At 41.0% G+C, this 24,995-nt stretch overlaps 65 non-coding genes across 65 annotated transcripts; all 65 read right to left on the bottom strand.

Moving 5' to 3' along the window:
- Nucleotides 1-1,349: 1,349 nt before the first annotated feature.
- On the bottom strand, nucleotides 1,350-1,421 carry trnaq-uug (transfer RNA glutamine (anticodon UUG)). Its single transcript has one exon. It is a non-coding gene; the product is annotated as a tRNA-Gln (tRNA).
- A 449-nt stretch (nucleotides 1,422-1,870) lies between these two features.
- Nucleotides 1,871-1,942, bottom strand: trnaq-cug (transfer RNA glutamine (anticodon CUG)). Its single transcript has one exon. It is a non-coding gene; the product is annotated as a tRNA-Gln (tRNA).
- Nucleotides 1,943-2,085: 143 nt separating this feature from the next.
- Nucleotides 2,086-2,157, bottom strand: trnaq-uug (transfer RNA glutamine (anticodon UUG)). Its single transcript has one exon. It is a non-coding gene; the product is annotated as a tRNA-Gln (tRNA).
- Nucleotides 2,158-2,616: 459 nt separating this feature from the next.
- Nucleotides 2,617-2,688, bottom strand: trnaq-cug (transfer RNA glutamine (anticodon CUG)). Its single transcript has one exon. It is a non-coding gene; the product is annotated as a tRNA-Gln (tRNA).
- A 115-nt stretch (nucleotides 2,689-2,803) lies between these two features.
- Nucleotides 2,804-2,875, bottom strand: trnaq-uug (transfer RNA glutamine (anticodon UUG)). The gene has a single exon. It is a non-coding gene; the product is annotated as a tRNA-Gln (tRNA).
- A 450-nt stretch (nucleotides 2,876-3,325) lies between these two features.
- On the bottom strand, nucleotides 3,326-3,397 carry trnaq-cug (transfer RNA glutamine (anticodon CUG)). The gene has a single exon. It is a non-coding gene; the product is annotated as a tRNA-Gln (tRNA).
- Nucleotides 3,398-3,512: 115 nt separating this feature from the next.
- trnaq-uug (transfer RNA glutamine (anticodon UUG)) lies at nucleotides 3,513-3,584 on the bottom strand. The gene has a single exon. It is a non-coding gene; the product is annotated as a tRNA-Gln (tRNA).
- A 707-nt stretch (nucleotides 3,585-4,291) lies between these two features.
- trnaq-uug (transfer RNA glutamine (anticodon UUG)) lies at nucleotides 4,292-4,363 on the bottom strand. Its single transcript has one exon. It is a non-coding gene; the product is annotated as a tRNA-Gln (tRNA).
- Nucleotides 4,364-4,812: 449 nt separating this feature from the next.
- trnaq-cug (transfer RNA glutamine (anticodon CUG)) lies at nucleotides 4,813-4,884 on the bottom strand. Its single transcript has one exon. It is a non-coding gene; the product is annotated as a tRNA-Gln (tRNA).
- Nucleotides 4,885-4,999: 115 nt separating this feature from the next.
- On the bottom strand, nucleotides 5,000-5,071 carry trnaq-uug (transfer RNA glutamine (anticodon UUG)). The gene has a single exon. It is a non-coding gene; the product is annotated as a tRNA-Gln (tRNA).
- Nucleotides 5,072-5,538: 467 nt separating this feature from the next.
- trnaq-cug (transfer RNA glutamine (anticodon CUG)) lies at nucleotides 5,539-5,610 on the bottom strand. The gene has a single exon. It is a non-coding gene; the product is annotated as a tRNA-Gln (tRNA).
- Nucleotides 5,611-5,725: 115 nt separating this feature from the next.
- On the bottom strand, nucleotides 5,726-5,797 carry trnaq-uug (transfer RNA glutamine (anticodon UUG)). The gene has a single exon. It is a non-coding gene; the product is annotated as a tRNA-Gln (tRNA).
- A 451-nt stretch (nucleotides 5,798-6,248) lies between these two features.
- Nucleotides 6,249-6,320, bottom strand: trnaq-cug (transfer RNA glutamine (anticodon CUG)). The gene has a single exon. It is a non-coding gene; the product is annotated as a tRNA-Gln (tRNA).
- A 115-nt stretch (nucleotides 6,321-6,435) lies between these two features.
- trnaq-uug (transfer RNA glutamine (anticodon UUG)) lies at nucleotides 6,436-6,507 on the bottom strand. Its single transcript has one exon. It is a non-coding gene; the product is annotated as a tRNA-Gln (tRNA).
- Nucleotides 6,508-6,957: 450 nt separating this feature from the next.
- trnaq-cug (transfer RNA glutamine (anticodon CUG)) lies at nucleotides 6,958-7,029 on the bottom strand. The gene has a single exon. It is a non-coding gene; the product is annotated as a tRNA-Gln (tRNA).
- Nucleotides 7,030-7,227: 198 nt separating this feature from the next.
- On the bottom strand, nucleotides 7,228-7,299 carry trnaq-uug (transfer RNA glutamine (anticodon UUG)). Its single transcript has one exon. It is a non-coding gene; the product is annotated as a tRNA-Gln (tRNA).
- Nucleotides 7,300-7,763: 464 nt separating this feature from the next.
- trnaq-cug (transfer RNA glutamine (anticodon CUG)) lies at nucleotides 7,764-7,835 on the bottom strand. The gene has a single exon. It is a non-coding gene; the product is annotated as a tRNA-Gln (tRNA).
- A 114-nt stretch (nucleotides 7,836-7,949) lies between these two features.
- On the bottom strand, nucleotides 7,950-8,021 carry trnaq-uug (transfer RNA glutamine (anticodon UUG)). Its single transcript has one exon. It is a non-coding gene; the product is annotated as a tRNA-Gln (tRNA).
- Nucleotides 8,022-8,487: 466 nt separating this feature from the next.
- trnaq-cug (transfer RNA glutamine (anticodon CUG)) lies at nucleotides 8,488-8,559 on the bottom strand. Its single transcript has one exon. It is a non-coding gene; the product is annotated as a tRNA-Gln (tRNA).
- Nucleotides 8,560-8,674: 115 nt separating this feature from the next.
- trnaq-uug (transfer RNA glutamine (anticodon UUG)) lies at nucleotides 8,675-8,746 on the bottom strand. Its single transcript has one exon. It is a non-coding gene; the product is annotated as a tRNA-Gln (tRNA).
- A 469-nt stretch (nucleotides 8,747-9,215) lies between these two features.
- Nucleotides 9,216-9,287, bottom strand: trnaq-cug (transfer RNA glutamine (anticodon CUG)). Its single transcript has one exon. It is a non-coding gene; the product is annotated as a tRNA-Gln (tRNA).
- Nucleotides 9,288-9,402: 115 nt separating this feature from the next.
- trnaq-uug (transfer RNA glutamine (anticodon UUG)) lies at nucleotides 9,403-9,474 on the bottom strand. Its single transcript has one exon. It is a non-coding gene; the product is annotated as a tRNA-Gln (tRNA).
- A 465-nt stretch (nucleotides 9,475-9,939) lies between these two features.
- Nucleotides 9,940-10,011, bottom strand: trnaq-cug (transfer RNA glutamine (anticodon CUG)). Its single transcript has one exon. It is a non-coding gene; the product is annotated as a tRNA-Gln (tRNA).
- Nucleotides 10,012-10,126: 115 nt separating this feature from the next.
- On the bottom strand, nucleotides 10,127-10,198 carry trnaq-uug (transfer RNA glutamine (anticodon UUG)). The gene has a single exon. It is a non-coding gene; the product is annotated as a tRNA-Gln (tRNA).
- A 463-nt stretch (nucleotides 10,199-10,661) lies between these two features.
- trnaq-cug (transfer RNA glutamine (anticodon CUG)) lies at nucleotides 10,662-10,733 on the bottom strand. Its single transcript has one exon. It is a non-coding gene; the product is annotated as a tRNA-Gln (tRNA).
- A 115-nt stretch (nucleotides 10,734-10,848) lies between these two features.
- trnaq-uug (transfer RNA glutamine (anticodon UUG)) lies at nucleotides 10,849-10,920 on the bottom strand. The gene has a single exon. It is a non-coding gene; the product is annotated as a tRNA-Gln (tRNA).
- A 470-nt stretch (nucleotides 10,921-11,390) lies between these two features.
- On the bottom strand, nucleotides 11,391-11,462 carry trnaq-cug (transfer RNA glutamine (anticodon CUG)). The gene has a single exon. It is a non-coding gene; the product is annotated as a tRNA-Gln (tRNA).
- A 115-nt stretch (nucleotides 11,463-11,577) lies between these two features.
- trnaq-uug (transfer RNA glutamine (anticodon UUG)) lies at nucleotides 11,578-11,649 on the bottom strand. The gene has a single exon. It is a non-coding gene; the product is annotated as a tRNA-Gln (tRNA).
- Nucleotides 11,650-12,107: 458 nt separating this feature from the next.
- Nucleotides 12,108-12,179, bottom strand: trnaq-cug (transfer RNA glutamine (anticodon CUG)). Its single transcript has one exon. It is a non-coding gene; the product is annotated as a tRNA-Gln (tRNA).
- A 115-nt stretch (nucleotides 12,180-12,294) lies between these two features.
- Nucleotides 12,295-12,366, bottom strand: trnaq-uug (transfer RNA glutamine (anticodon UUG)). Its single transcript has one exon. It is a non-coding gene; the product is annotated as a tRNA-Gln (tRNA).
- Nucleotides 12,367-12,855: 489 nt separating this feature from the next.
- Nucleotides 12,856-12,927, bottom strand: trnaq-cug (transfer RNA glutamine (anticodon CUG)). The gene has a single exon. It is a non-coding gene; the product is annotated as a tRNA-Gln (tRNA).
- A 115-nt stretch (nucleotides 12,928-13,042) lies between these two features.
- trnaq-uug (transfer RNA glutamine (anticodon UUG)) lies at nucleotides 13,043-13,114 on the bottom strand. Its single transcript has one exon. It is a non-coding gene; the product is annotated as a tRNA-Gln (tRNA).
- Nucleotides 13,115-13,583: 469 nt separating this feature from the next.
- Nucleotides 13,584-13,655, bottom strand: trnaq-cug (transfer RNA glutamine (anticodon CUG)). Its single transcript has one exon. It is a non-coding gene; the product is annotated as a tRNA-Gln (tRNA).
- Nucleotides 13,656-13,770: 115 nt separating this feature from the next.
- Nucleotides 13,771-13,842, bottom strand: trnaq-uug (transfer RNA glutamine (anticodon UUG)). The gene has a single exon. It is a non-coding gene; the product is annotated as a tRNA-Gln (tRNA).
- A 468-nt stretch (nucleotides 13,843-14,310) lies between these two features.
- On the bottom strand, nucleotides 14,311-14,382 carry trnaq-cug (transfer RNA glutamine (anticodon CUG)). Its single transcript has one exon. It is a non-coding gene; the product is annotated as a tRNA-Gln (tRNA).
- Nucleotides 14,383-14,497: 115 nt separating this feature from the next.
- On the bottom strand, nucleotides 14,498-14,569 carry trnaq-uug (transfer RNA glutamine (anticodon UUG)). The gene has a single exon. It is a non-coding gene; the product is annotated as a tRNA-Gln (tRNA).
- A 467-nt stretch (nucleotides 14,570-15,036) lies between these two features.
- trnaq-cug (transfer RNA glutamine (anticodon CUG)) lies at nucleotides 15,037-15,108 on the bottom strand. Its single transcript has one exon. It is a non-coding gene; the product is annotated as a tRNA-Gln (tRNA).
- A 115-nt stretch (nucleotides 15,109-15,223) lies between these two features.
- trnaq-uug (transfer RNA glutamine (anticodon UUG)) lies at nucleotides 15,224-15,295 on the bottom strand. The gene has a single exon. It is a non-coding gene; the product is annotated as a tRNA-Gln (tRNA).
- A 467-nt stretch (nucleotides 15,296-15,762) lies between these two features.
- Nucleotides 15,763-15,834, bottom strand: trnaq-cug (transfer RNA glutamine (anticodon CUG)). The gene has a single exon. It is a non-coding gene; the product is annotated as a tRNA-Gln (tRNA).
- Nucleotides 15,835-15,949: 115 nt separating this feature from the next.
- Nucleotides 15,950-16,021, bottom strand: trnaq-uug (transfer RNA glutamine (anticodon UUG)). The gene has a single exon. It is a non-coding gene; the product is annotated as a tRNA-Gln (tRNA).
- A 466-nt stretch (nucleotides 16,022-16,487) lies between these two features.
- Nucleotides 16,488-16,559, bottom strand: trnaq-cug (transfer RNA glutamine (anticodon CUG)). The gene has a single exon. It is a non-coding gene; the product is annotated as a tRNA-Gln (tRNA).
- A 115-nt stretch (nucleotides 16,560-16,674) lies between these two features.
- Nucleotides 16,675-16,746, bottom strand: trnaq-uug (transfer RNA glutamine (anticodon UUG)). The gene has a single exon. It is a non-coding gene; the product is annotated as a tRNA-Gln (tRNA).
- A 465-nt stretch (nucleotides 16,747-17,211) lies between these two features.
- On the bottom strand, nucleotides 17,212-17,283 carry trnaq-cug (transfer RNA glutamine (anticodon CUG)). Its single transcript has one exon. It is a non-coding gene; the product is annotated as a tRNA-Gln (tRNA).
- Nucleotides 17,284-17,398: 115 nt separating this feature from the next.
- On the bottom strand, nucleotides 17,399-17,470 carry trnaq-uug (transfer RNA glutamine (anticodon UUG)). Its single transcript has one exon. It is a non-coding gene; the product is annotated as a tRNA-Gln (tRNA).
- Nucleotides 17,471-17,924: 454 nt separating this feature from the next.
- trnaq-cug (transfer RNA glutamine (anticodon CUG)) lies at nucleotides 17,925-17,996 on the bottom strand. Its single transcript has one exon. It is a non-coding gene; the product is annotated as a tRNA-Gln (tRNA).
- Nucleotides 17,997-18,111: 115 nt separating this feature from the next.
- trnaq-uug (transfer RNA glutamine (anticodon UUG)) lies at nucleotides 18,112-18,183 on the bottom strand. The gene has a single exon. It is a non-coding gene; the product is annotated as a tRNA-Gln (tRNA).
- Nucleotides 18,184-18,649: 466 nt separating this feature from the next.
- On the bottom strand, nucleotides 18,650-18,721 carry trnaq-cug (transfer RNA glutamine (anticodon CUG)). Its single transcript has one exon. It is a non-coding gene; the product is annotated as a tRNA-Gln (tRNA).
- A 115-nt stretch (nucleotides 18,722-18,836) lies between these two features.
- Nucleotides 18,837-18,908, bottom strand: trnaq-uug (transfer RNA glutamine (anticodon UUG)). Its single transcript has one exon. It is a non-coding gene; the product is annotated as a tRNA-Gln (tRNA).
- Nucleotides 18,909-19,382: 474 nt separating this feature from the next.
- Nucleotides 19,383-19,454, bottom strand: trnaq-cug (transfer RNA glutamine (anticodon CUG)). Its single transcript has one exon. It is a non-coding gene; the product is annotated as a tRNA-Gln (tRNA).
- Nucleotides 19,455-19,569: 115 nt separating this feature from the next.
- Nucleotides 19,570-19,641, bottom strand: trnaq-uug (transfer RNA glutamine (anticodon UUG)). Its single transcript has one exon. It is a non-coding gene; the product is annotated as a tRNA-Gln (tRNA).
- Nucleotides 19,642-20,104: 463 nt separating this feature from the next.
- Nucleotides 20,105-20,176, bottom strand: trnaq-cug (transfer RNA glutamine (anticodon CUG)). The gene has a single exon. It is a non-coding gene; the product is annotated as a tRNA-Gln (tRNA).
- Nucleotides 20,177-20,293: 117 nt separating this feature from the next.
- Nucleotides 20,294-20,365, bottom strand: trnaq-uug (transfer RNA glutamine (anticodon UUG)). Its single transcript has one exon. It is a non-coding gene; the product is annotated as a tRNA-Gln (tRNA).
- A 450-nt stretch (nucleotides 20,366-20,815) lies between these two features.
- trnaq-cug (transfer RNA glutamine (anticodon CUG)) lies at nucleotides 20,816-20,887 on the bottom strand. Its single transcript has one exon. It is a non-coding gene; the product is annotated as a tRNA-Gln (tRNA).
- Nucleotides 20,888-21,002: 115 nt separating this feature from the next.
- trnaq-uug (transfer RNA glutamine (anticodon UUG)) lies at nucleotides 21,003-21,074 on the bottom strand. The gene has a single exon. It is a non-coding gene; the product is annotated as a tRNA-Gln (tRNA).
- Nucleotides 21,075-21,541: 467 nt separating this feature from the next.
- trnaq-cug (transfer RNA glutamine (anticodon CUG)) lies at nucleotides 21,542-21,613 on the bottom strand. Its single transcript has one exon. It is a non-coding gene; the product is annotated as a tRNA-Gln (tRNA).
- A 115-nt stretch (nucleotides 21,614-21,728) lies between these two features.
- trnaq-cug (transfer RNA glutamine (anticodon CUG)) lies at nucleotides 21,729-21,800 on the bottom strand. The gene has a single exon. It is a non-coding gene; the product is annotated as a tRNA-Gln (tRNA).
- Nucleotides 21,801-21,915: 115 nt separating this feature from the next.
- Nucleotides 21,916-21,987, bottom strand: trnaq-uug (transfer RNA glutamine (anticodon UUG)). Its single transcript has one exon. It is a non-coding gene; the product is annotated as a tRNA-Gln (tRNA).
- Nucleotides 21,988-22,453: 466 nt separating this feature from the next.
- On the bottom strand, nucleotides 22,454-22,525 carry trnaq-cug (transfer RNA glutamine (anticodon CUG)). Its single transcript has one exon. It is a non-coding gene; the product is annotated as a tRNA-Gln (tRNA).
- A 115-nt stretch (nucleotides 22,526-22,640) lies between these two features.
- Nucleotides 22,641-22,712, bottom strand: trnaq-cug (transfer RNA glutamine (anticodon CUG)). Its single transcript has one exon. It is a non-coding gene; the product is annotated as a tRNA-Gln (tRNA).
- A 115-nt stretch (nucleotides 22,713-22,827) lies between these two features.
- On the bottom strand, nucleotides 22,828-22,899 carry trnaq-uug (transfer RNA glutamine (anticodon UUG)). The gene has a single exon. It is a non-coding gene; the product is annotated as a tRNA-Gln (tRNA).
- A 471-nt stretch (nucleotides 22,900-23,370) lies between these two features.
- On the bottom strand, nucleotides 23,371-23,442 carry trnaq-cug (transfer RNA glutamine (anticodon CUG)). Its single transcript has one exon. It is a non-coding gene; the product is annotated as a tRNA-Gln (tRNA).
- Nucleotides 23,443-23,584: 142 nt separating this feature from the next.
- Nucleotides 23,585-23,656, bottom strand: trnaq-uug (transfer RNA glutamine (anticodon UUG)). The gene has a single exon. It is a non-coding gene; the product is annotated as a tRNA-Gln (tRNA).
- Nucleotides 23,657-24,123: 467 nt separating this feature from the next.
- trnaq-cug (transfer RNA glutamine (anticodon CUG)) lies at nucleotides 24,124-24,195 on the bottom strand. The gene has a single exon. It is a non-coding gene; the product is annotated as a tRNA-Gln (tRNA).
- Nucleotides 24,196-24,336: 141 nt separating this feature from the next.
- trnaq-uug (transfer RNA glutamine (anticodon UUG)) lies at nucleotides 24,337-24,408 on the bottom strand. The gene has a single exon. It is a non-coding gene; the product is annotated as a tRNA-Gln (tRNA).
- Nucleotides 24,409-24,876: 468 nt separating this feature from the next.
- Nucleotides 24,877-24,948, bottom strand: trnaq-cug (transfer RNA glutamine (anticodon CUG)). The gene has a single exon. It is a non-coding gene; the product is annotated as a tRNA-Gln (tRNA).
- Between the last annotated feature and the right edge of the window lie 47 nt (nucleotides 24,949-24,995).

The raw sequence follows: 24,995 nt of genomic DNA, 5'->3' as shown, positions 1-24,995 counted from the left end.
AGGTTCTACCGAGATTTGAACTAAGAACTGGCTTCAAAGTCCAGAGTGCTAAATTACACCATAGAACCATGTTAAACCAGATGAATATCAACAACCTGGAAATTGAAAAAAAAAAAAGCACGATTTTAGCAACAGGGGCAGCGTTCCTTCACGTGTTGCAAATACTTGAACTGACAACAATATTTGGACAGCTATATTCTAGTTCCAGGAGGCAAATTAATTGACATGAGGATCACCAAGATTTAAACTTTGAATTCAGATCCTGAGTGACAACCTTTACAGCATAGAACCTTGTACTATACTCTGGCCAGACGGGTTCAGATTTTACTGTCCTTGGTTCATTGAAAAACAGATCTAAAAAACTGGCCAGCGGTATCAGCGTACCAGGCACTCATAGTATGCATTTACAGTAACATTTGCAACAAGAGTGCTTATCAACCCACTTGTTTCTTTAACAATATTGACAGGGGAGGAGTGTTTTGCAAAATCAAGGTAGGTCCTACCGAGATTTGAACTTGATCATGGGATTCAGAGTCCTGAGTGCTAACCATTACACCATAGAACCCTAGTACAGAGTACTTATTGTAGGGTTCAGATTTCCTGTCATTTGTACACCGGATAAACAGCAGATTATGAGATTATTGGTTGGCCATGTGAATAATTCAGTCAAAAAATGGGAAGGTTCTACCGAGATTTGAACTCGAAACACTGGATTCAAAGTCCAGAGTTAAAACACCATAGAAAGAATGACCCTCGCAAAGACTCCATGAGTTAATCGCAAAAAAAATCCACAATTCCTACCTTCATTTGCAAATACTTGCAACTGACAACAATATTTGGAGGCTATATTCTAGTTCCACGAAATTGACATGGTAGGATAGCACCAAGATTTAAACTCGGATTGTAGGATTCAGATTCCTGAGTCAATAACCTTTACAGCATAGAACCTTGTACTCAATACTCTTTTCAGATTTTACTGTCCTTGGTTCACCGGAAAACAGATTAAAAAAATTCTGGCCAGAAACGGTATCAGCGTACCAGGCACTCATAGTATGCATTTACAAGCCATTCGTGCGTAACAAGAGTGCTTATCGACTCCCACCCACTTGTTTCTTTCACGCATAACTGACAGGGGAGGAGTGTGTCACTGCAAAATCAAGGTAGGTCGTACCGAGATTTGAACTCAGATAGCAGGATTCAGAGTCCTGAGTGCTAACCATTACACCATAGAACCCTATACAGAGTACTTATTGTAGAGTTCCGATTTTCCTGTCATTTGTACACCGGATAAACAGCAGATTATGAGATTATTGGTTGGCCATGTGAATAATTCAGCACAAAAAATGGGAAGGTTCTACCGAGATTTGAACTCGGATCACTGGATTCAAAGTCCAGAGTGCTAACCATTACACCATAGAACCATATTCTAAATCCACATGGAAATTGAAAAAAAAAATCTGCGTTTCATTAGCAACAGCGGGCTGTCGTTCCTTCACGTGTTGCAAATACTTGCAACTGACAACAATATTTGGACAGCTATATTCTAGTTCCACGAGGCAAATTAATTGACATGGTAGGATCGTCCAAGATTTAAACTCGGATTGTAGGATTCAGATTCCTGAGTGATAACCTTTACAGCATAGAACCTTGTACTCAATACTCTGTGACGGGTTCAGATTTTACTGTCCTTGGTTCACCGGAAAAACAGATTAAAAAATTCTGGCCAGAAACGGTATCAGCGTACCAGGCACTCATAGTATGCATTTACAGTAGGCTAGCCATTCGTGCGTAACAAGAGTGCTTATCGACTCCCACCCACTTGTTTCTTTCAAGTTGACAGGGGAGGAGTGTGTCACTGCAAAATCAAGGTAGGTCCTACCGAGATTTGAACTCGGATCGCAGGATTCAGAGTCCTGAGTGCTAACCATTACACCATAGAACCCTATACAGAGTACTTATTGTAGAGTTCCGATTTTCCTGTCATTTGTACACCGGATAAACAGCAGATTATGATTATTGGTTGGCCATGTGAAGATTATGAGATTATTGGTTGGCCATGTGAATAATTCAGCACAAAAAATGGGAAGGTTCTACCGAGATTTGAACTCGGATCACTGGATTCAAAGTCCAGAGTGCTAACCATTACACCATAGAACCATATTCTAAATCCACATGGAAATTGAAAAAAAAAAATCTGCGTTTCATTAGCAACAGCGGGCTGTCGTTCCTTCACGTGTTGCAAATACTTGCAACTGACAACAATATTTGGACAGCTATATTCTAGTTCCACGAGGCAAATTAATTGACATGGTAGGATCGTCCAAGATTTAAACTCGGATTGTAGGATTCAGATTCCTGAGTGATAACCTTTACAGCATAGAACCTTGTACTCAATACTCTGTGACGGGTTCAGATTTTACTGTCCTTGGTTCACCGGAAAAACAGATTAAAAAAATTCTGGCCAGAAACGGTATCAGCGTACCAGGCACTCATAGTATGCATTTACAGTAGGCTAGCCATTCGTGCGTAACAAGAGTGCTTATCGACTCCCACCCACTTGTTTCTTTCAAACTATTTTAAAGACAGGGGAGGAGTGTGTCACTGCAAAATCAAGGTAGGTCCTACCGAGATTTGAACTCGGATCGCAGGATTCAGAGTCCTGAGTGCTAACCATTACACCATAGAACCCTATACAGAGTACTTATTGTAGAGTTCCGATTTTCCTGTCATTTGTACACCGGATAAACAGCAGATTATGAGATTATTGGTTGGCCATGTGAATAATTCAGCACAAAAAATGGGAAGGTTCTACCGAGATTTGAACTCGGATCACTGGATTCAAAGTCCAGAGTGCTAACCATTACACCATAGAACCATATTCTAAATCCAGATGGAAATTGAAAAAAAAAAATCTGCGTTTCATTAGCAACAGCGGGCTGTCGTTCCTTCACGTGTTGCAAATACTTGCAACTGACAACAATATTTGGACAGCTATATTCTAGTTCCACGAGGCAAATTAATTGACATGGTAGGATCGTCCAAGATTTAAACTCGGATTGTAGGATTCAGATTCCTGAGTGATAACCTTTACAGCATAGAACCTTGTACTCAATACTCTGTGACGGGTTCAGATTTTACTGTCCTTGGTTCACCGGAAAAACAGATTAAAAAATTCTGGCCAGAAACGGTATCAGCGTACCAGGCACTCATAGTATGCATTTACAGTAGGCTAGCCATTCGTGCGTAACAAGAGTGCTTATCGACTCCCACCCACTTGTTTCTTTCAAGTTGACAGGGGAGGAGTGTGTCACTGCAAAATCAAGGTAGGTCCTACCGAGATTTGAACTCGGATCGCAGGATTCAGAGTCCTGAGTGCTAACCATTACACCATAGAACCCTATACAGAGTACTTATTGTAGAGTTCCGATTTTCCTGTCATTTGTACACCGGATAAACAGCAGATTATGAGATTATTGGTTGGCCATGTGAATAATTCAGCACAAAAAATGGGAAGGTTCTACCGAGATTTGAACTCGGATCACTGGATTCAAAGTCCAGAGTGCTAACCATTACACCATAGAACCATATTCTAAATCCACATGGAAATTGAAAAAAAAAAATCTGCGTTTCATTAGCAACAGCGGGCTGTCGTTCCTTCACGTGTTGCAAATACTTGCAACTGACAACAATATTTGGACAGCTATATTCTAGTTCCACGAGGCAAATTAATTGACATGGTAGGATCGTCCAAGATTTAAACTCGGATTGTAGGATTCAGATTCCTGAGTGATAACCTTTACAGCATAGAACCTTGTACTCAATACTCTGTGACGGGTTCAGATTTTACTGTCCTTGGTTCACCGGAAAAACAGATTAAAAAATTCTGGCCAGAAACGGTATCAGCGTACCAGGCACTCATAGTATGCATTTACAGTAGGCTAGCCATTCGTGCGTAACAAGAGTGCTTATCGACTCCCACCCACTTGTTTCTTTCAAGTTGACAGGGGAGGAGTGTGTCACTCAAAATCAAGGTAGGTCCTTTTGAACTCGGATCGACAGGGTTTCAGAGTCCTGAGTGCTAACCATTACACCATAGGAGTTCACAGCAAAATCCTGAGTTTGAACTCGGATCGCAGGATTCAGAGTCCTGAGTGCTAACCATTACACCATAGAACCCTATACAGAGTACTTATTGTAGAGTTCCGATTTTCCTGTCATTTGTACACCGGATAAACAGCAGATTATGAGATTATTGGTTGGCCATGTGAATAATTCAGCACAAAAAATGGGAAGGTTCTACCGAGATTTGAACTCGGATCACTGGATTCAAAGTCCAGAGTGCTAACCATTACACCATAGAACCATATTCTAAATCCAGATGGAAATTGAAAAAAAAAATCTGCGTTTCATTAGCAACAGCGGGCTGTCGTTCCTTCACGTGTTGCAAATACTTGCAACTGACAACAATATTTGGACAGCTATATTCTAGTTCCACGAGGCAAATTAATTGACATGGTAGGATCGTCCAAGATTTAAACTCGGATTGTAGGATTCAGATTCCTGAGTGATAACCTTTACAGCATAGAACCTTGTACTCAATACTCTGTGACGGGTTCAGATTTTACTGTCCTTGGTTCACCGGAAAAACAGATTAAAAAATTCTGGCCAGAAACGGTATCAGCGTACCAGGCACTCATAGTATGCATTTACAGTAGGCTAGCCATTCGTGCGTAACAAGAGTGCTTATCGACTCCCACCCACTTGTTTCTTTCAAGTTGACAGGGGAGGAGTGTGTCACTGCAAAATCAAGGTAGGTCCTACCGAGATTTGAACTCGGATCGCAGGATTCAGAGTCCTGAGTGCTAACCATTACACCATAGAACCCTATACAGAGTACTTATTGTAGAGTTCCGATTTTCAAGTCATTTGTACACCGGATAAACAGCAGATTATGAGATTATTGGTTGGCCATGTGAATAATTCAGCACAAAAAATGGGAAGGTTCTACCGAGATTTGAACTCGGATCACTGGATTCAAAGTCCAGAGTGCTAACCATTACACCATAGAACCATATTCTAAATCCAGATGGAAATTGAAAAAAAAAAAATCTGCGTTTCATTAGCAACAGCGGGCTGTCGTTCCTTCACGTGTTGCAAATACTTGCAACTGACAACAATATTTGGACAGCTATATTCTAGTTCCACGAGGCAAATTAATTGACATGGTAGGATCGTCCAAGATTTAAACTCGGATTGTAGGATTCAGATTCCTGAGTGATAACCTTTACAGCATAGAACCTTGTACTCAATACTCTGTGACGGGTTCAGATTTTACTGTCCTTGGTTCACCGGAAAAACAGATTAAAAAAATTCTGGCCAGAAACGGTATCAGCGTACCAGGCACTCATAGTATGCATTTACAGTAGGCTAGCCATTCGTGCGTAACAAGAGTGCTTATCGACTCCCACCCACTTGTTTCTTTCACGCATAACTTTTTAAAGTTGACAGGGGAGGAGTGTGTCACTGCAAAATCAAGGTAGGTCCTACCGAGATTTGAACTCGGATCGCAGGATTCAGAGTCCTGAGTGCTAACCATTACACCATAGAACCCTATACAGAGTACTTATTGTAGAGTTCCGATTTTCCTGTCATTTGTACACCGGATAAACAGCAGATTATGAGATTATTGGTTGGCCATGTGAATAATTCAGCACAAAAAATGGGAAGGTTCTACCGAGATTTGAACTCGGATCACTGGATTCAAAGTCCAGAGTGCTAACCATTACACCATAGAACCATATTCTAAATCCACATGGAAATTGAAAAAAAAAAATCTGCGTTTCATTAGCAACAGCGGGCTGTCGTTCCTTCACGTGTTGCAAATACTTGCAACTGACAACAATATTTGGACAGCTATATTCTAGTTCCACGAGGCAAATTAATTGACATGGTAGGATCGTCCAAGATTTAAACTCGGATTGTAGGATTCAGATTCCTGAGTGATAACCTTTACAGCATAGAACCTTGTACTCAATACTCTGTGACGGGTTCAGATTTTACTGTCCTTGGTTCACCGGAAAAACAGATTAAAAAAATTCTGGCCAGAAACGGTATCAGCGTACCAGGCACTCATAGTATGCATTTACAGTAGGCTAGCCATTCGTGCGTAACAAGAGTGCTTATCGACTCCCACCCACTTGTTTCTTTCAAGTTGACAGGGGAGGAGTGTGTCACTGCAAAATCAAGGTAGGTCCTACCGAGATTTGAACTCGGATCGCAGGATTCAGAGTCCTGAGTGCTAACCATTACACCATAGAACCCTATACAGAGTACTTATTGTAGAGTTCCGATTTTCAAGTCATTTGTACACCGGATAAACAGCAGATTATGAGATTATTGGTTGGCCATGTGAATAATTCAGCACAAAAAATGGGAAGGTTCTACCGAGATTTGAACTCGGATCACTGGATTCAAAGTCCAGAGTGCTAACCATTACACCATAGAACCATATTCTAAATCCAGATGGAAATTGAAAAAAAAAAATCTGCGTTTCATTAGCAACAGCGGGCTGTCGTTCCTTCACGTGTTGCAAATACTTGCAACTGACAACAATATTTGGACAGCTATATTCTAGTTCCACGAGGCAAATTAATTGACATGGTAGGATCGTCCAAGATTTAAACTCGGATTGTAGGATTCAGATTCCTGAGTGATAACCTTTACAGCATAGAACCTTGTACTCAATACTCTGTGACGGGTTCAGATTTTACTGTCCTTGGTTCACCGGAAAAACAGATTAAAAAAATTCTGGCCAGAAACGGTATCAGCGTACCAGGCACTCATAGTATGCATTTACAGTAGGCTAGCCATTCGTGCGTAACAAGAGTGCTTATCGACTCCCACCCACTTGTTTCTTTCAAGTTGACAGGGAGGAGTGTGTCACTGCAAAATCAAGGTAGGTCCTACCGAGATTTGAACTCGGATCGCAGGATTCAGAGTCCTGAGTGCTAACCATTACACCATAGAACCCTATACAGAGTAGTAGAGTTCATTTTCAAAATCAAGGATCCTAAACAGCAGATTCAGAGTCCTGAGTGCTAACCATTACACCATAGAACCCTGTACAGAGTACTTATTGTAGAGTTCCGATTTTCCTGTCATTTGTAATAAACAGCAGATTATGAGATTATTGGTTGGCCATGTGAATAATTCAGCACAAAAATGGGAAGGTTCTACCGAGATTTGAACTCGGATCACTGGATTCAAAGTCCAGAGTGCTAACCATTACACCATAGAACCATATTCTAAATCCACATGGAAATTGAAAAAAAAAAATCTGCGTTTCATTAGCAACAGCGGGCTGTCGTTCCTTCACGTGTTGCAAATACTTGCAACTGACAACAATATTTGGACAGCTATATTCTAGTTCCACGAGGCAAATTAATTGACATGGTAGGATCGTCCAAGATTTAAACTCGGATTGTAGGATTCAGATTCCTGAGTGATAACCTTTACAGCATAGAACCTTGTACTCAATACTCTGTGACGGGTTCAGATTTTACTGTCCTTGGTTCACCGGAAAAACAGATTAAAAAAATTCTGGCCAGAAACGGTATCAGCGTACCAGGCACTCATAGTATGCATTTACCGTAGGCTAGCCATTCGTGCGTAACAAGAGTGCTTATCGACTCCCACCCACTTGTTTCTTTCAATAACTATTTTAAAGTTGACAGGGGAGGAGTGTGTCACTGCAAAATCAAGGTAGGTCCTACCGAGATTTGAACTCGGATCGCAGGATTCAGAGTCCTGAGTGCTAACCATTACACCATAGAACCCTATACAGAGTACTTATTGTAGAGTTCCGATTTTCCTGTCATTTGTACACCGGATAAACAGCAGATTATGAGATTATTGGTTGGCCATGTGAATAATTCAGCACAAAAAATGGAAGGTTCTACCGAGATTTGAACTCGGATCACTGGATTCAAAGTCCAGAGTGCTAACCATTACACCATAGAACCATATTCTAAATCCACATGGAAATTGAAAAAAAAAAAAAAAAAAAATCTGCGTTTCATTAGCAACAGCGGGCTGTCGTTCCTTCACGTGTTGCAAATACTTGCAACTGACAACAATATTTGGACAGCTATATTCTAGTTCCACGAGGCAAATTAATTGACATGGTAGGATCGTCCAAGATTTAAACTCGGATTGTAGGATTCAGATTCCTGAGTGATAACCTTTACAGCATAGAACCTTGTACTCAATACTCTGTGACGGGTTCAGATTTTACTGTCCTTGGTTCACCGGAAAAACAGATTAAAAAATTCTGGCCAGAAACGGTATCAGCGTACCAGGCACTCATAGTATGCATTTACAGTAGGCTAGCCATTCGTGCGTAACAAGAGTGCTTATCGACTCCCACCCACTTGTTTCTTTCAATTTTAAAGTTGACAGGGGAGGAGTGTGTCACTGCAAAATCAAGGTAGGTCCTACCGAGATTTGAACTCGGATCGCAGGATTCAGAGTCCTGAGTGCTAACCATTACACCATAGAACCCTATACAGAGTACTTATTGTAGAGTTCCGATTTTCCTGTCATTTGTACACCGGATAAACAGCAGATTATGAGATTATTGGTTGGCCATGTGAATAATTCAGCACAAAAAATGGGAAGGTTCTACCGAGATTTGAACTCGGATCACTGGATTCAAAGTCCAGAGTGCTAACCATTACACCATAGAACCATATTCTAAATCCACATGGAAATTGAAAAAAAAAAAAATCTGCGTTTCATTAGCAACAGCGGGCTGTCGTTCCTTCACGTGTTGCAAATACTTGCAACTGACAACAATATTTGGACAGCTATATTCTAGTTCCACGAGGCAAATTAATTGACATGGTAGGATCGTCCAAGATTTAAACTCGGATTGTAGGATTCAGATTCCTGAGTGATAACCTTTACAGCATAGAACCTTGTACTCAATACTCTGTGACGGGTTCAGATTTTACTGTCCTTGGTTCACCGGAAAAACAGATTAAAAAAATTCTGGCCAGAAACGGTATCAGCGTACCAGGCACTCATAGTATGCATTTACAGTAGGCTAGCCATTCGTGCGTAACAAGAGTGCTTATCGACTCCCACCCACTTGTTTCTTTCACACATAAGTATTTTAAAGTTGACAGGGGAGGAGTGTGTCACTGCAAAATCAAGGTAGGTCCTACCGAGATTTGAACTCGGATCGCAGGATTCAGAGTCCTGAGTGCTAACCATTACACCATAGAACCCTATACAGAGTACTTATTGTAGAGTTCCGATTTTCCTGTCATTTGTACACCGGATAAACAGCAGATTATGAGATTATTGGTTGGCCATGTGAATAATTCAGCACAAAAAATGGGAAGGTTCTACCGAGATTTGAACTCGGATCACTGGATTCAAAGTCCAGAGTGCTAACCATTACACCATAGAACCATATTCTAAATCCACATGGAAATTGAAAAAAAAAAAAATCTGCGTTTCATTAGCAACAGCGGGCTGTCGTTCCTTCACGTGTTGCAAATACTTGCAACTGACAACAATATTTGGACAGCTATATTCTAGTTCCACGAGGCAAATTAATTGACATGGTAGGATCGTCCAAGATTTAAACTCGGATTGTAGGATTCAGATTCCTGAGTGATAACCTTTACAGCATAGAACCTTGTACTCAATACTCTGTGACGGGTTCAGATTTTACTGTCCTTGGTTCACCGGAAAAACAGATTAAAAAATTCTGGCCAGAAACGGTATCAGCGTACCAGGCACTCATAGTATGCATTTACCGTAGGCTAGCCATTCGTGCGTAACAAGAGTGCTTATCGACTCCCACCCACTTGTTTTCACGCATAACTATTTTAAAGTTGACAGGGGAGGAGTGTGTCACTGCAAAATCAAGGTAGGTCCTACCGAGATTTGAACTCGGATCGCAGGATTCAGAGTCCTGAGTGCTAACCATTACACCATAGAACCCTGTACAGAGTACTTATTGTAGAGTTCCGATTTTCCTGTCATTTGTACACCGGATAAACAGCAGATTATGAGATTATTGGTTGGCCATGTGAATAATTCAGCACAAAAAATGGGAAGGTTCTACCGAGATTTGAACTCGGATCACTGGATTCAAAGTCCAGAGTGCTAACCATTACACCATAGAACCATATTCTAAATCCACATGGAAATTGAAAAAAAAAAATCTGCGTTTCATTAGCAACAGCGGGCTGTCGTTCCTTCACGTGTTGCAAATACTTGCAACTGACAACAATATTTGGACAGCTATATTCTAGTTCCACGAGGCAAATTAATTGACATGGTAGGATCGTCCAAGATTTAAACTCGGATTGTGATTCAGATTCCTGAGTGATAACCTTTACAGCATAGAACCTTGTACTCAATACTCTGTGACGGGTTCAGATTTTACTGTCCTTGGTTCACCGGAAAAACAGATTAAAAAAATTCTGGCCAGAAACGGTATCAGCGTACCAGGCACTCATAGTATGCATTTACAGTAGGCTAGCCATTCGTGCGTAACAAGAGTGCTTATCGACTCCCACCCACTTGTTTCTTTCACATAACTATTTTAAAGTTGACAGGGGAGGAGTGTGTCACTGCAAAATCAAGGTAGGTCCTACCGAGATTTGAACTCGGATCGCAGGATTCAGAGTCCTGAGTGCTAACCATTACACCATAGAACCCTGTACAGAGTACTTATTGTAGAGTTCCGATTTTCCTGTCATTTGTACACCGGATAAACAGCAGATTATGAGATTATTGGTTGGCCATGTGAATAATTCAGCACAAAAAATGGGAAGGTTCTACCGAGATTTGAACTCGGATCACTGGATTCAAAGTCCAGAGTGCTAACCATTACACCATAGAACCATATTCTAAATCCACATGGAAATTGAAAAAAAAAAAAAATCTGCGTTTCATTAGCAACAGCGGGCTGTCGTTCCTTCACGTGTTGCAAATACTTGCAACTGACAACAATATTTGGACAGCTATATTCTAGTTCCACGAGGCAAATTAATTGACATGGTAGGATCGTCCAAGATTTAAACTCGGATTGTAGGATTCAGATTCCTGAGTGATAACCTTTACAGCATAGAACCTTGTACTCAATACTCTGTGACGGGTTCAGATTTTACTGTCCTTGGTTCACCGGAAAAACAGATTAAAAAAATTCTGGCCAGAAACGGTATCAGCGTACCAGGCACTCATAGTATGCATTTACCGTAGGCTAGCCATTCGTGCGTAACAAGAGTGCTTATCGACTCCCACCCACTTGTTTCTTTCACGCATAACTATTTTAAAGTTGACAGGGGAGGAGTGTGTCACTGCAGAATCAAGGTAGGTCCTACCGAGATTTGAACTCGGATCACAGGATTCAGAGTCCTGAGTGCTAACCATTACACCATAGAACCATGTACAGAGTTCTTATTGTAGAGTTCCGATTTTCCTGTCATTCGTACACCGGATAAACAGCAGATTATGAGATTATTGGTTGGCCATGTGAATAATTCAGCACAAAAAATGGGAAGGTTCTACCGAGATTTGAACTCGGATCACTGGATTCAAAGTCCAGAGTGCTAACCATTACACCATAGAACCATATTCTAAATCCACATGGAAATTGAAAAAAAAAAAAAAATCTGCGTTTCATTAGCAACAGCGGGCTGTCGTTCCTTCACGTGTTGCAAATACTTGCAACTGACAACAATATTTGGACAGCTATATTCTAGTTCCACGAGGCAAATTTATTGACATGGTAGGATCGTCCAAGATTTAAACTCGGATTGTAGGATTCAGATTCCTGAGTGATAACCTTTACAGCATAGAACCTTGTACTCAATACTCTGTGACGGGTTCAGATTTTACTGTCCTTGGTTCACCGGAAAAACAGATTAAAAAAATTCTGGCCAGAAACGGTATCAGCGTACCAGGCACTCATAGTATGCATTTACCGTAGGCTAGCCATTAGTGCTTATCGACTCCCACCCACTTGTTTCTTTCACGCATAACTATTTTAAAGTTGACAGGGGAGGAGTGTGTCACTGCAAAATCAAGGTAGGTCCTACCGAGATTTGAACTCGGATCGCAGGATTCAGAGTCCTGAGTGCTAACCATTACACCATAGAACCCTGTACAGAGTACTTATTGTAGAGTTCCGATTTTCCTGTCATTTGTACACCGGATAAACAGCAGATTATGAGATTATTGGTTGGCCATGTGAATAATTCAGCACAAAAAAAGAGAAGGTTCTACCGAGATTTGAACTCGGATCACTGGATTCAAAGTCCAGAGTGCTAACCATTACACCATAGAACCATATTCTAAATCCACATGTGGAAATTGAAAAAAAAATCTGAAATTGAAAAAAAAAAAATCTGCGTTTCATTAGCAACAGCGGGCTGTCGTTCCTTCACGTGTTGCAAATACTTGCAACTGACAACAATATTTGGACAGCTATATTCTAGTTCCACGAGGCAAATTAATTGACATGGTAGGATCGTCCAAGATTTAAACTCGGATTGTAGGATTCAGATTCCTGAGTGATAACCTTTACAGCATAGAACCTTGTACTCAATACTCTGTGACGGGTTCAGATTTTACTGTCCTTGGTTCACCGGAAAAACAGATTAAAAAAATTCTGGCCAGAAACGGTATCAGCGTACCAGGCACTCATAGTATGCATTTACCGTAGGCTAGCCATTCGTGCGTAACAAGAGTGCTTATCGATTCCCACCAACTTGTTTCTTTCACGCATAACTATTTTAAAGTTGACAGGGGAGGAGTGTGTCACTGCAGAATCAAGGTAGGTCTTACCGAGATTTGAACTCGGATCACAGGATTCAGAGTCCTGAGTGCTAACCATTACACCATAGAACCATGTAAAGAGTTCTTATTGTAGAGTTCCGATTTTCCTGTCATTCGTACACCGGATAAACAGCAGATTATGAGATTATTGGTTGGCCATGTGAATAATTCAGCACAAAAAATGGGAAGGTTCTACCGAGATTTGAACTCGGATCACTGGATTCAAAGTCCAGAGTGCTAACCATTACACCATAGAACCATATTCTAAATCCACATGGAAATTGAAAAAAAAAAAAATCTGCGTTTCATTAGCAACAGCGGGCTGTCGTTCCTTCACGTGTTGCAAATACTTGCAACTGACAACAATATTTGGACAGCTATATTCTAGTTCCACGAGGCAAATTAATTGACATGGTAGGATCGTCCAAGATTTAAACTCGGATTGTAGGATTCAGATTCCTGAGTGATAACCTTTACAGCATAGAACCTTGTACTCAATACTCTGTGACGGGTTCAGATTTTACTGTCCTTGGTTCACCGGAAAAACAGATTAAAAAAATTCTGGCCAGAAACGGTATCAGCGTACCAGGCACTCATAGTATGCATTTACCGTAGGCTAGCCATTCGTGCGTAACAAGAGTGCTTATCGACTCCCACCCACTTGTTTCTTTCACGCATAACTATTTTAAAGTTGACAGGGGAGGAGTGTGTCACTGCAGAATCAAGGTAGGTCCTACCGAGATTTGAACTCGGATCGCAGGATTCAGAGTCCTGAGTGCTAACCATTACACCATAGAACCCTGTACAGAGTACTTATTGTAGAGTTCCGATTTTCCTGTCATTTGTACACCGGATAAACAGCAGATTATGAGATTATTGGTTGGCCATGTGAATAATTCAGCACAAAAAATGGGAAGGTTCTACCGAGATTTGAACTCGGATCACTGGATTCAAAGTCCAGAGTGCTAACCATTACACCATAGAACCATATTCTAAATCCACATGGAAATTGAAAAAAAAAAATCTGCGTTTCATTAGCAACAGCGGGCTGTCGTTCCTTCTTCGTGTTGCAAATACTTGCAACTGACAACAATATTTGGACAGCTATATTCTAGTTCCACGAGGCAAATTAATTGACATGGTAGGATCGTCCAAGATTTAAACTCGGATTGTAGGATTCAGATTCCTGAGTGATAACCTTTACAGCATAGAACCTTGTACTCAATACTCTGTGACGGGTTCAGATTTTACTGTCCTTGGTTCACCGGAAAAACAGATTAAAAAAATTCTGGCCAGAAACGGTATCAGCGTACCAGGCACTCATAGTATGCATTTACCGTAGGCTAGCCATTCGTGCGTAACAAGAGTGCTTATCGACTCCCACCCACTTGTTTCTTTCACACATAAGTATTTTAAAGTTGACAGGGGAGGAGTGTGTCACTGCAAAATCAAGGTAGGTCCTACCGAGATTTGAACTCGGATCGCAGGATTCAGAGTCCTGAGTGCTAACCATTACACCATAGAACCCTATACAGAGTACTTATTGTAGAGTTCCGATTTTCCTGTCATTTGTACACCGGATAAACAGCAGATTATGAGATTATTGGTTGGCCATGTGAATAATTCAGCACAAAAAATGGGAAGGTTCTACCGAGATTTGAACTCGGATCACTGGATTCAAAGTCCAGAGTGCTAACCATTACACCATAGAACCATATTCTAAATCCACATGGAAATTGAAAAAAAAAAAAAATCTGCGTTTCATTAGCAACAGCGGGCTGTCGTTCCTTCACGTGTTGCAAATACTTGCAACTGACAACAATATTTGGACAGCTATATTCTAGTTCCACGAGGCAAATTAATTGACATGGTAGGATCGTCCAAGATTTAAACTCGGATTGTAGGATTCAGATTCCTGAGTGATAACCTTTACAGCATAGAACCTTGTACTCAATACTCTGTGACGGGTTCAGATTTTACTGTCCTTGGTTCACCGGAAAAACAGATTAAAAAAATTCTGGCCAGAAACGGTATCAGCGTACCAGGCACTCATAGTATGCATTTACCGTAGGCTAGCCATTCGTGCGTAACAAGAGTGCTTATCGACTCCCACCCACTTGTTTCTTTCAATAACTATTTTAAAGTTGACAGGGGAGGAGTGTGTCACTGCAAAATCAAGGTAGGTCCTACCGAGATTTGAACTCGGATCGCAGGATTCAGAGTCCTGAGTGCTAACCATTACACCATAGAACCCTATACAGAGTACTTATTGTAGAGTTCCGATTTTCCTGTCATTTGTACACCGGATAAACAGCAGATTATGAGATTATTGGTTGGCCATGTGAATAATTCAGCACAAAAAATGGGAAGGTTCTACCGAGATTTGAACTCGGATCACTGGATTCAAAGTCCAGAGTGCTAACCATTACACCATAGAACCATATTCTAAATCCACATGGAAATTGAAAAAAAAAAATCTGCGTTTCATTAGCAACAGCGGGCTGTCGTTCCTTCACGTGTTGCAAATACTTGCAACTGACAACAATATTTGGACAGCTATATTCTAGTTCCACGAGGCAAATTAATTGACATGGTAGGATCGTCCAAGATTTAAACTCGGATTGTAGGATTCAGATTCCTGAGTGATAACCTTTACAGCATAGAACCTTGTACTCAATACTCTGTGACGGGTTCAGATTTTACTGTCCTTGGTTCACCGGAAAAACAGATTAAAAAAATTCTGGCCAGAAACGGTATCAGCGTACCAGGCACTCATAGTATGCATTTACCGTAGGCTAGCCATTCGTGCGTAACAAGAGTGCTTATCGACTCCCACCCACTTGTTTCTTTCACGCATAACTATTTTAAAGTTGACAGGGGAGGAGTGTGTCACTGCAAAATCAAGGTAGGTCCTACCGAGATTTGAACTCGGATCGCAGGATTCAGAGTCCTGAGTGCTAACCATTACACCATAGAACCCTGTACAGAGTACTTATTGTAGAGTTCCGATTTTCCTGTCATTTGTACACCGGATAAACAGCAGATTATGAGATTATTGGTTGGCCATGTGAATAATTCAGCACAAAAAATGGGAAGGTTCTACCGAGATTTGAACTCGGATCACTGGATTCAAAGTCCAGAGTGCTAACCATTACACCATAGAACCATATTCTAAATCCACATGGAAATTGAAAAAAAAAAAAAAAAAATCTGCGTTTCATTAGCAACAGCGGGCTGTCGTTCCTTCACGTGTTGCAAATACTTGCAACTGACAACAATATTTGGACAGCTATATTCTAGTTCCACGAGGCAAATTAATTGACATGGTAGGATCGTCCAAGATTTAAACTCGGATTGTAGGATTCAGATTCCTGAGTGATAACCTTTACAGCATAGAACCTTGTACTCAATACTCTGTGACGGGTTCAGATTTTACTGTCCTTGGTTCACCGGAAAAACAGATTAAAAAAATTCTGGCCAGAAACGGTATCAGCGTACCAGGCACTCATAGTATGCATTTACAGTAGGCTAGCCATTCGTGCGTAACAAGAGTGCTTATCGACTCCCACCCACTTGTTTCTTTTCTATTTTAAAGTTGACAGGGGAGGAGTGTGTCACTGCAAAATCAAGGTAGGTCCTACCGAGATTTGAACTCGGATCGCAGGATTCAGAGTCCTGAGTGCTAACCATTACACCATAGAACCCTATACAGAGTACTTATTGTAGAGTTCCGATTTTCCTGTCATTTGTACACCGGATAAACAGCAGATTATGAGATTATTGGTTGGCCATGTGAATAATTCAGCACAAAAAATGGGAAGGTTCTACCGAGATTTGAACTCGGATCACTGGATTCAAAGTCCAGAGTGCTAACCATTACACCATAGAACCATATTCTAAATCCACATGGAAATTGAAAAAAAAATCTGCGTTTCATTAGCAACAGCGGGCTGTCGTTCCTTCACGTGTTGCAAATACTTGCAACTGACAACAATATTTGGACAGCTATATTCTAGTTCCACGAGGCAAATTAATTGACATGGTAGGATCGTCCAAGATTTAAACTCGGATTGTAGGATTCAGATTCCTGAGTGATAACCTTTACAGCATAGAACCTTGTACTCAATACTCTGTGACGGGTTCAGATTTTACTGTCCTTGGTTCACCGGAAAAACAGATTAAAAAAATTCTGGCCAGAAACGGTATCAGCGTACCAGGCACTCATAGTATGCATTTACCGTAGGCTAGCCATTCGTGCGTAACAAGAGTGCTTATCGACTCCCACCCACTTGTTTCTTTCACACATAAGTATTTTAAAGTTGACAGGGGAGGAGTGTGTCACTGCAAAATCAAGGTAGGTCCTACCGAGATTTGAACTCGGATCGCAGGATTCAGAGTCCTGAGTGCTAACCATTACACCATAGAACCCTATACAGAGTACTTATTGTAGAGTTCCGATTTTCCTGTCATTTGTACACCGGATAAACAGCAGATTATGAGATTATTGGTTGGCCATGTGAATAATTCAGCACAAAAAATGGGAAGGTTCTACCGAGATTTGAACTCGGATCACTGGATTCAAAGTCCAGAGTGCTAACCATTACACCATAGAACCATATTCTAAATCCACATGGAAATTGAAAAAAAAAAAAAATCTGCGTTTCATTAGCAACAGCGGGCTGTCGTTCCTTCACGTGTTGCAAATACTTGCAACTGACAACAATATTTGGACAGCTATATTCTAGTTCCACGAGGCAAATTAATTGACATGGTAGGATCGTCCAAGATTTAAACTCGGATTGTAGGATTCAGATTCCTGAGTGATAACCTTTACAGCATAGAACCTTGTACTCAATACTCTGTGACGGGTTCAGATTTTACTGTCCTTGGTTCACCGGAAAAACAGATTAAAAAAATTCTGGCCAGAAACGGTATCAGCGTACCAGGCACTCATAGTATGCATTTACCGTAGGCTAGCCATTCGTGCGTAACAAGAGTGCTTATCGACTCCCACCCACTTGTTTCTTTCAAGTTGACAGGGGAGGAGTGTGTCACTGCAAAATCAAGGTAGGTCCTACCGAGATTTGAACTCGGATCGCAGGATTCAGAGTCCTGAGTGCTAACCATTACACCATAGAACCCTATACAGAGTACTTATTGTAGAGTTCCGATTTTCCTGTCATTTGTACACCGGATAAACAGCAGATTATGAGATTATTGGTTGGCCATGTGAATAATTCAGCACAAAAAATGGGAAGGTTCTACCGAGATTTGAACTCGGATCACTGGATTCAAAGTCCAGAGTGCTAACCATTACACCATAGAACCATATTCTAAATCCACATGGAAATTGAAAAAAAAAAAAAATCTGCGTTTCATTAGCAACAGCGGGCTGTCGTTCCTTCACGTGTTGCAAATACTTGCAACTGACAACAATATTTGGACAGCTATATTCTAGTTCCACGAGGCAAATTAATTGACATGGTAGGATCGTCCAAGATTTAAACTCGGATTGTAGGATTCAGATTCCTGAGTGATAACCTTTACAGCATAGAACCTTGTACTCAATACTCTGTGACGGGTTCAGATTTTACTGTCCTTGGTTCACCGGAAAAACAGATTAAAAAATTCTGGCCAGAAACGGTATCAGCGTACCAGGCACTCATAGTATGCATTTACAGTAGGCTAGCCATTCGTGCGTAACAAGAGTGCTTATCGACTCCCACCCACTTGTTTCTTTCAATAACTATTTTAAAGTTGACAGGGGAGGAGTGTGTCACTGCAAAATCAAGGTAGGTCCTACCGAGATTTGAACTCGGATCGCAGGATTCAGAGTCCTGAGTGCTAACCATTACACCATAGAACCCTGTACAGAGTACTTATTGTAGAGTTCCGATTTTCCTGTCATTTGTACACCGGATAAACAGCAGATTATGAGATTATTGGTTGGCCATGTGAATAATTCAGCACAAAAAATGGGAAGGTTCTACCGAGATTTGAACTCGGATCACTGGATTCAAAGTCCAGAGTGCTAACCATTACACCATAGAACCATATTCTAAATCCACATGGAAATTGAAAAAAAAAAAAAAAAATCTGCGTTTCATTAGCAACAGCGGGCTGTCGTTCCTTCACGTGTTGCAAATACTTGCAACTGACAACAATATTTGGACAGCTATATTCTAGTTCCACGAGGCAAATTAATTGACATGGTAGGATCGTCCAAGATTTAAACTCGGATTGTAGGATTCAGATTCCTGAGTGATAACCTTTACAGCATAGAACCTTGTACTCAATACTCTGTGACGGGTTCAGATTTTACTGTCCTTGGTTCACCGGAAAAACAGATTAAAAAAATTTCTGGCCAGAAACGGTATCAGCGTACCAGGCACTCATAGTATGCATTTACCGTAGGCTAGCCATTCGTGCGTAACAAGAGTGCTTATCGACTCCCACCCACTTGTTTCTTTCACGCATAACTATTTTAAAGTTGACAGGGGAGGAGTGTGTCACTGCAGAATCAAGGTAGGTCCTACCGAGATTTGAACTCGGATCGCAGGATTCAGAGTCCTGAGTGCTAACCATTACACCATAGAACCCTGTACAGAGTACTTATTGTAGAGTTCCGATTTTCCTGTCATTTGTACACCGGATAAACAGCAGATTATGAGATTATTGGTTGGCCATGTGAATAATTCAGCACAAAAAATGGGAAGGTTCTACCGAGATTTGAACTCGGATCACTGGATTCAAAGTCCAGAGTGCTAACCATTACACCATAGAACCATATTATAAACCCACATGGAAATTGAAAAAAAAAAATCTGCGTTTCATTAGCAACAGCGGGCTGTCGTTCCTTCACGTGTTGCAAATACTTGCAACTGACAACAATATTTGGACAGCTATATTCTAGTTCCACGAGGCAAATTAATTGACATGGTAGGATCGTCCAAGATTTAAACTCGGATTGTAGGATTCAGATTCCTGAGTGATAACCTTTACAGCATAGAACCTTGTACTCAATACTCTGTGACGGGTTCAGATTTTACTGTCCTTGGTTCACCGGAAAAACAGATTAAAAAAATTCTGGCCAGAAACGGTATCAGCGTACCAGGCACTCATAGTATGCATTTACCGTAGGCTAGCCATTCGTGCGTAACAAGAGTGCTTATCGACTCCCACCCACTTGTTTCTTTCATAACTATTTTAAAGTTGACAGGGGAGGAGTGTGTCACTGCAAAATCAAGGTAGGTCCTACCGAGATTTGAACTCGGATCGCAGGATTCAGAGTCCTGAGTGCTAACCATTACACCATAGAACCCTGTATACAGAGTACTTATTGTAGAGTTCCGATTTTCCTGTCATTTGTACACCGGATAAACAGCAGATTATGAGATTATTGGTTGGCCATGTGAATAATTCAGCACAAAAAATGGGAAGGTTCTACCGAGATTTGAACTCGGATCACTGGATTCAAAGTCCAGAGTGCTAACCATTACACCATAGAACCATATTCTAAATCCACATGGAAATTGAAAAAAAAAAATCTGCGTTTCATTAGCAACAGCGGGCTGTCGTTCCTTCACGTGTGTAAATACTTGCAACTGACAACAATATTTGGACAGCTATATTCTAGTTCCACGAGGCAAATTAATTGACATGGTAGGATCGTCCAAGATTTAAACTCGGATTGTAGGATTCAGATTCCTGAGTGATAACCTTTACAGCATAGAACCCTGTACTCAATACTCTGTGACGGGTTCAGATTTTACTGTCCTTGGTTCACCGGAAAAACAGATTAAAAAAATTCTGGCCAGAAACGGTATCAGCGTACCAGGCACTCATAGTATGCATTTACAGTAGGCTAGCCATTCGTGCGTAACAAGAGTGCTTATCGACTCCCACCCACTTGTTTCTTTCAAGTTGACAGGGGAGGAGTGTGTCACTGCAAAATCAAGGTAGGTCCTACCGAGATTTGAACTCGGATCGCAGGATTCAGAGTCCTGAGTGCTAACCATTACACCATAGAACCCTGTACAGAGTATTTATTGTAGAGTTCCGATTTTCCTGTCATTTGTACACCGGATAAACAGCAGATTATGAGATTATTGGTTGGCCATGTGAATAATTCAGCACAAAAAATGGGAAGGTTCTACCGAGATTTGAACTCGGATCACTGGATTCAAAGTCCAGAGTGCTAACCATTACACCATAGAACCATATTCTAAATCCACATGGAAATTGAAAAAAAAAAATCTGCGTTTCATTAGCAACAGCGGGCTGTCGTTCCTTCACGTGTTGCAAATACTTGCAACTGACAACAATATTTGGACAGCTATATTCTAGTTCCACGAGGCAAATTAATTGACATGGTAGGATCGTCCAAGATTTAAACTCGGATTGTAGGATTCAGATTCCTGAGTGATAACCTTTACAGCATAGAACCTTGTACTCAATACTCTGTGACGGGTTCAGATTTTACTGTCCTTGGTTCACCGGAAAAACAGATTAAAAAAATTCTGGCCAGAAACGGTATCAGCGTACCAGGCACTCATAGTATGCATTTACCGTAGGCTAGCCATTCGTGCGTAACAAGAGTGCTTATCGACTCCCACCCACTTGTTTCTTTCACGCATAACTATTTTAAAGTTGACAGGGGAGGAGTGTGTCACTGCAGAATCAAGGTAGGTCCTACCGAGATTTGAACTCGGATCGCAGGATTCAGAGTCCTGAGTGCTAACCATTACACCATAGAACCCTGTACAGAGTACTTATTGTAGAGTTCCGATTTTCCTGTCATTTGTACACCGGATAAACAGCAGATTATGAGATTATTGGTTGGCCATGTGAATAATTCAGCACAAAAAATGGGAAGGTTCTACCGAGATTTGAACTCGGATCACAGGATTCAGAGTCCTGAGTGCTAACCATTACACCATAGAACCATGTACAGAGTTCTTATTGTAGAGTTCCGATTTTCCTGTCATTCGTACACCGGATAAACAGCAGATTATGAGATTATTGGTTGGCCATGTGAATAATTCAGCACAAAAAATGGGAAGGTTCTACCGAGATTTGAACTCGGATCACTGGATTCAAAGTCCAGAGTGCTAACCATTACACCATAGAGACATATTCTAAATCCACATGGAAATTGAAAAAAAAAAATCTGCGTTTCATTAGCAACAGCGGGCTGTCGTTCCTTCACGTGTTGCAAATACTTGCAACTGACAACAATATTTGGACAGCTATATTCTAGTTCCACGAGGCAAATTAATTGACATGGTAGGATCGTCCAAGATTTAAACTCGGATTGTAGGATTCAGATTCCTGAGTGATAACCTTTACAGCATAGAACCTTGTACTCAATACTCTGTGACGGGTTCAGATTTTACTGTCCTTGGTTCACCGGAAAAACAGATTAAAAAATTCTGGCCAGAAACGGTATCAGCGTACCAGGCACTCATAGTATGCATTTACAGTAGGCTAGCCATTCGTGCGTAACAAGAGTGCTTATCGACTCCCACCCACTTGTTTCTTTCACACATAAGTATTTTAAAGTTGACAGGGGAGGAGTGTGTCACTGCAAAATCAAGGTAGGTCCTACCGAGATTTGAACTCGGATCGCAGGATTCAGAGTCCTGAGTGCTAACCATTACACCATAGAACCCTATACAGAGTACTTATTGTAGAGTTCCGATTTTCCTGTCATTTGTACACCGGATAAACAGCAGATTATGAGATTATTGGTTGGCCATGTGAATAATTCAGCACAAAAAATGGGAAGGTTCTACCGAGATTTGAACTCGGATCACAGGATTCAGAGTCCTGAGTGCTAACCATTACACCATAGAACCATGTACAGAGTTCTTATTGTAGAGTTCCGATTTTCCTGTCATTCGTACACCGGATAAACAGCAGATTATGAGATTATTGGTTGGCCATGTGAATAATTCAGCACAAAAAATGGGAAGGTTCTACCGAGATTTGAACTCGGATCACTGGATTCAAAGTCCAGAGTGCTAACCATTACACCATAGAGACATATTCTAAATCCACATGGAAATTGAAAAAAAAAAATCTGCGTTTCATTAGCAACAGCGGGCTGTCGTTCCTTCACGTGTTGCAAATACTTGCAACTGACAACAATATTTGGACAGCTATATTCTAGTTCCACGAGGCAAATTAATTGACATGGTAGGATCGTCCAAGATTTAAACTCGGATTGTAGGATTCAGATTCCTGAGTGATAACCTTTACAGCATAGAACCTGTACTCAATACTCTGTGACGGGTTCAGATTTTACTGTCCTTGGTTCACCGGAAAAACAGATTAAAAAAAATAATTTCTGGCCAGAAACGGTATCAGCGTACCAGGCACTCATAGTATGCATTTACCGTAGGCTAGCCATTCGTGCGTAACAAGAGTGCTTATCGACTCCCACCCACTTGTTTCTTTCACGCATAACTATTTTAAAGTTGACAGGGGAGGAGTGTGTCACTGCAAAATCAAGGTAGGTCCTACCGAGATTTGAACTCGGATCGCAGGATTCAGAGTCCTGAGTGCTAACCATTACACCATAGAACCCTGTACAGAGTACATTGTAGAGTATTTTCCTGTCATTTGTATTGTTAGAGTTCAGCGATTTTCCTGTCATTTGTACACCGGATAAACAGCAGATTATGAGATTATTGGTTGGCCATGTGAATAATAGCAGCAAAAAATGGGAAGGTTCTACCGAGATTTGAACTCGGATCACTGGATTCAAAGTCCAGAGTGCTAACCATTACACCATAGAACCATATTCTAAATCCACATGGAAATTGAAAAAAAAAAAAATCTGCGTTTAATTAGCAACAGCGGGCTGTCGTTCCTTCACGTGTTGCAAATACTTGCAACTGACAACAATATTTGGACAGCTATATTCTAGTTCCACGAGGCAAATTAATTGACATGGTAGGATCGTCCAAGATTTAAACTCGGATTGTAGGATTCAGATTCCTGAGTGATAACCTTTACAGCATAGAACCTTGTACTCAATACTCTGTGACGGGTTCAGATTTTACTGTCCTTGGTTCACCGGAAAAACAGATTAAAAAATTCTGGCCAGAAACGGTATCAGCGTACCAGGCACTCATAGTATGCATTTACCGTAGGCTAGCCATTCGTGCGTAACAAGAGTGCTTATCGACTCCCACCCACTTGTTTCTTTCAACATAACTATTTTAAAGTTGACAGGGGAGGAGTGTGTCACTGCAAAATCAAGGTAGGTCCTACCGAGATTTGAACTCGGATCGCAGGATTCAGAGTCCTGAGTGCTAACCATTACACCATAGAACCCTGTACAGAGTACAGTAGTATTTTCTTCATTTGTAGAGTTCCGATTTTCAGCACAAAAAATGTCATTTGTACACAGGATAAACAGAACAGATTATGAGATTATTGGTTGGCCATGTGAATAATTCAGCACAAAAAATGGGAAGGTTCTACCGAGATTTGAACTCGGATCACTGGATTCAAAGTCCAGAGTGCTAACCATTACACCATAGAACCAATTCTAAATCCACATGGAAATTGAAAAAAAAAAAAAAATGCGTTTAATTAGCAACAGCGGGCTGTCGTTCCTTCACGTGTTGCAAATACTTGCAACTGACAACAATATTTGGACAGCTATATTCTAGTTCCACGAGGCAAATTAATTGACATGGTAGGATCGTCCAAGATTTAAACTCGGATTGTAGGATTCAGATTCCTGAGTGATAACCTTTACAGCATAGAACCTTGTACTCAATACTCTGTGACGGGTTCAGATTTTACTGTCCTTGGTTCACCGGAAAAACAGATTAAAAAAATTCTGGCCAGAAACGGTATCAGCGTACCAGGCACTCATAGTATGCATTTACCGTAGGCTAGCCATTCGTGCGTAACAAGAGTGCTTATCGACTCCCACCCACTTGTTTCTTTCACGCATAACTATTTTAAAGTTGACAGGGGAGGAGTGTGTCACTGCAAAATCAAGGTAGGTCCTACCGAGATTTGAACTCGGATCGCAGGATTCAGAGTCCTGAGTGCTAACCATTACACCATAGAACCCTGTACAGAGTACTTATTGTAGAGTTCCGATTTTCCTGTCATTTGTA

This window comes from Oncorhynchus keta, unplaced genomic scaffold, assembly GCF_023373465.1.
Source record: "Oncorhynchus keta strain PuntledgeMale-10-30-2019 unplaced genomic scaffold, Oket_V2 Un_scaffold_5279_pilon_pilon, whole genome shotgun sequence".
Classification (NCBI taxonomy): domain Eukaryota; kingdom Metazoa; phylum Chordata; class Actinopteri; order Salmoniformes; family Salmonidae; genus Oncorhynchus; species Oncorhynchus keta.
The sequence above is the reverse complement of the archived record's forward strand: the minus strand, read 5'-3'. Positions and strand labels throughout refer to the sequence as shown.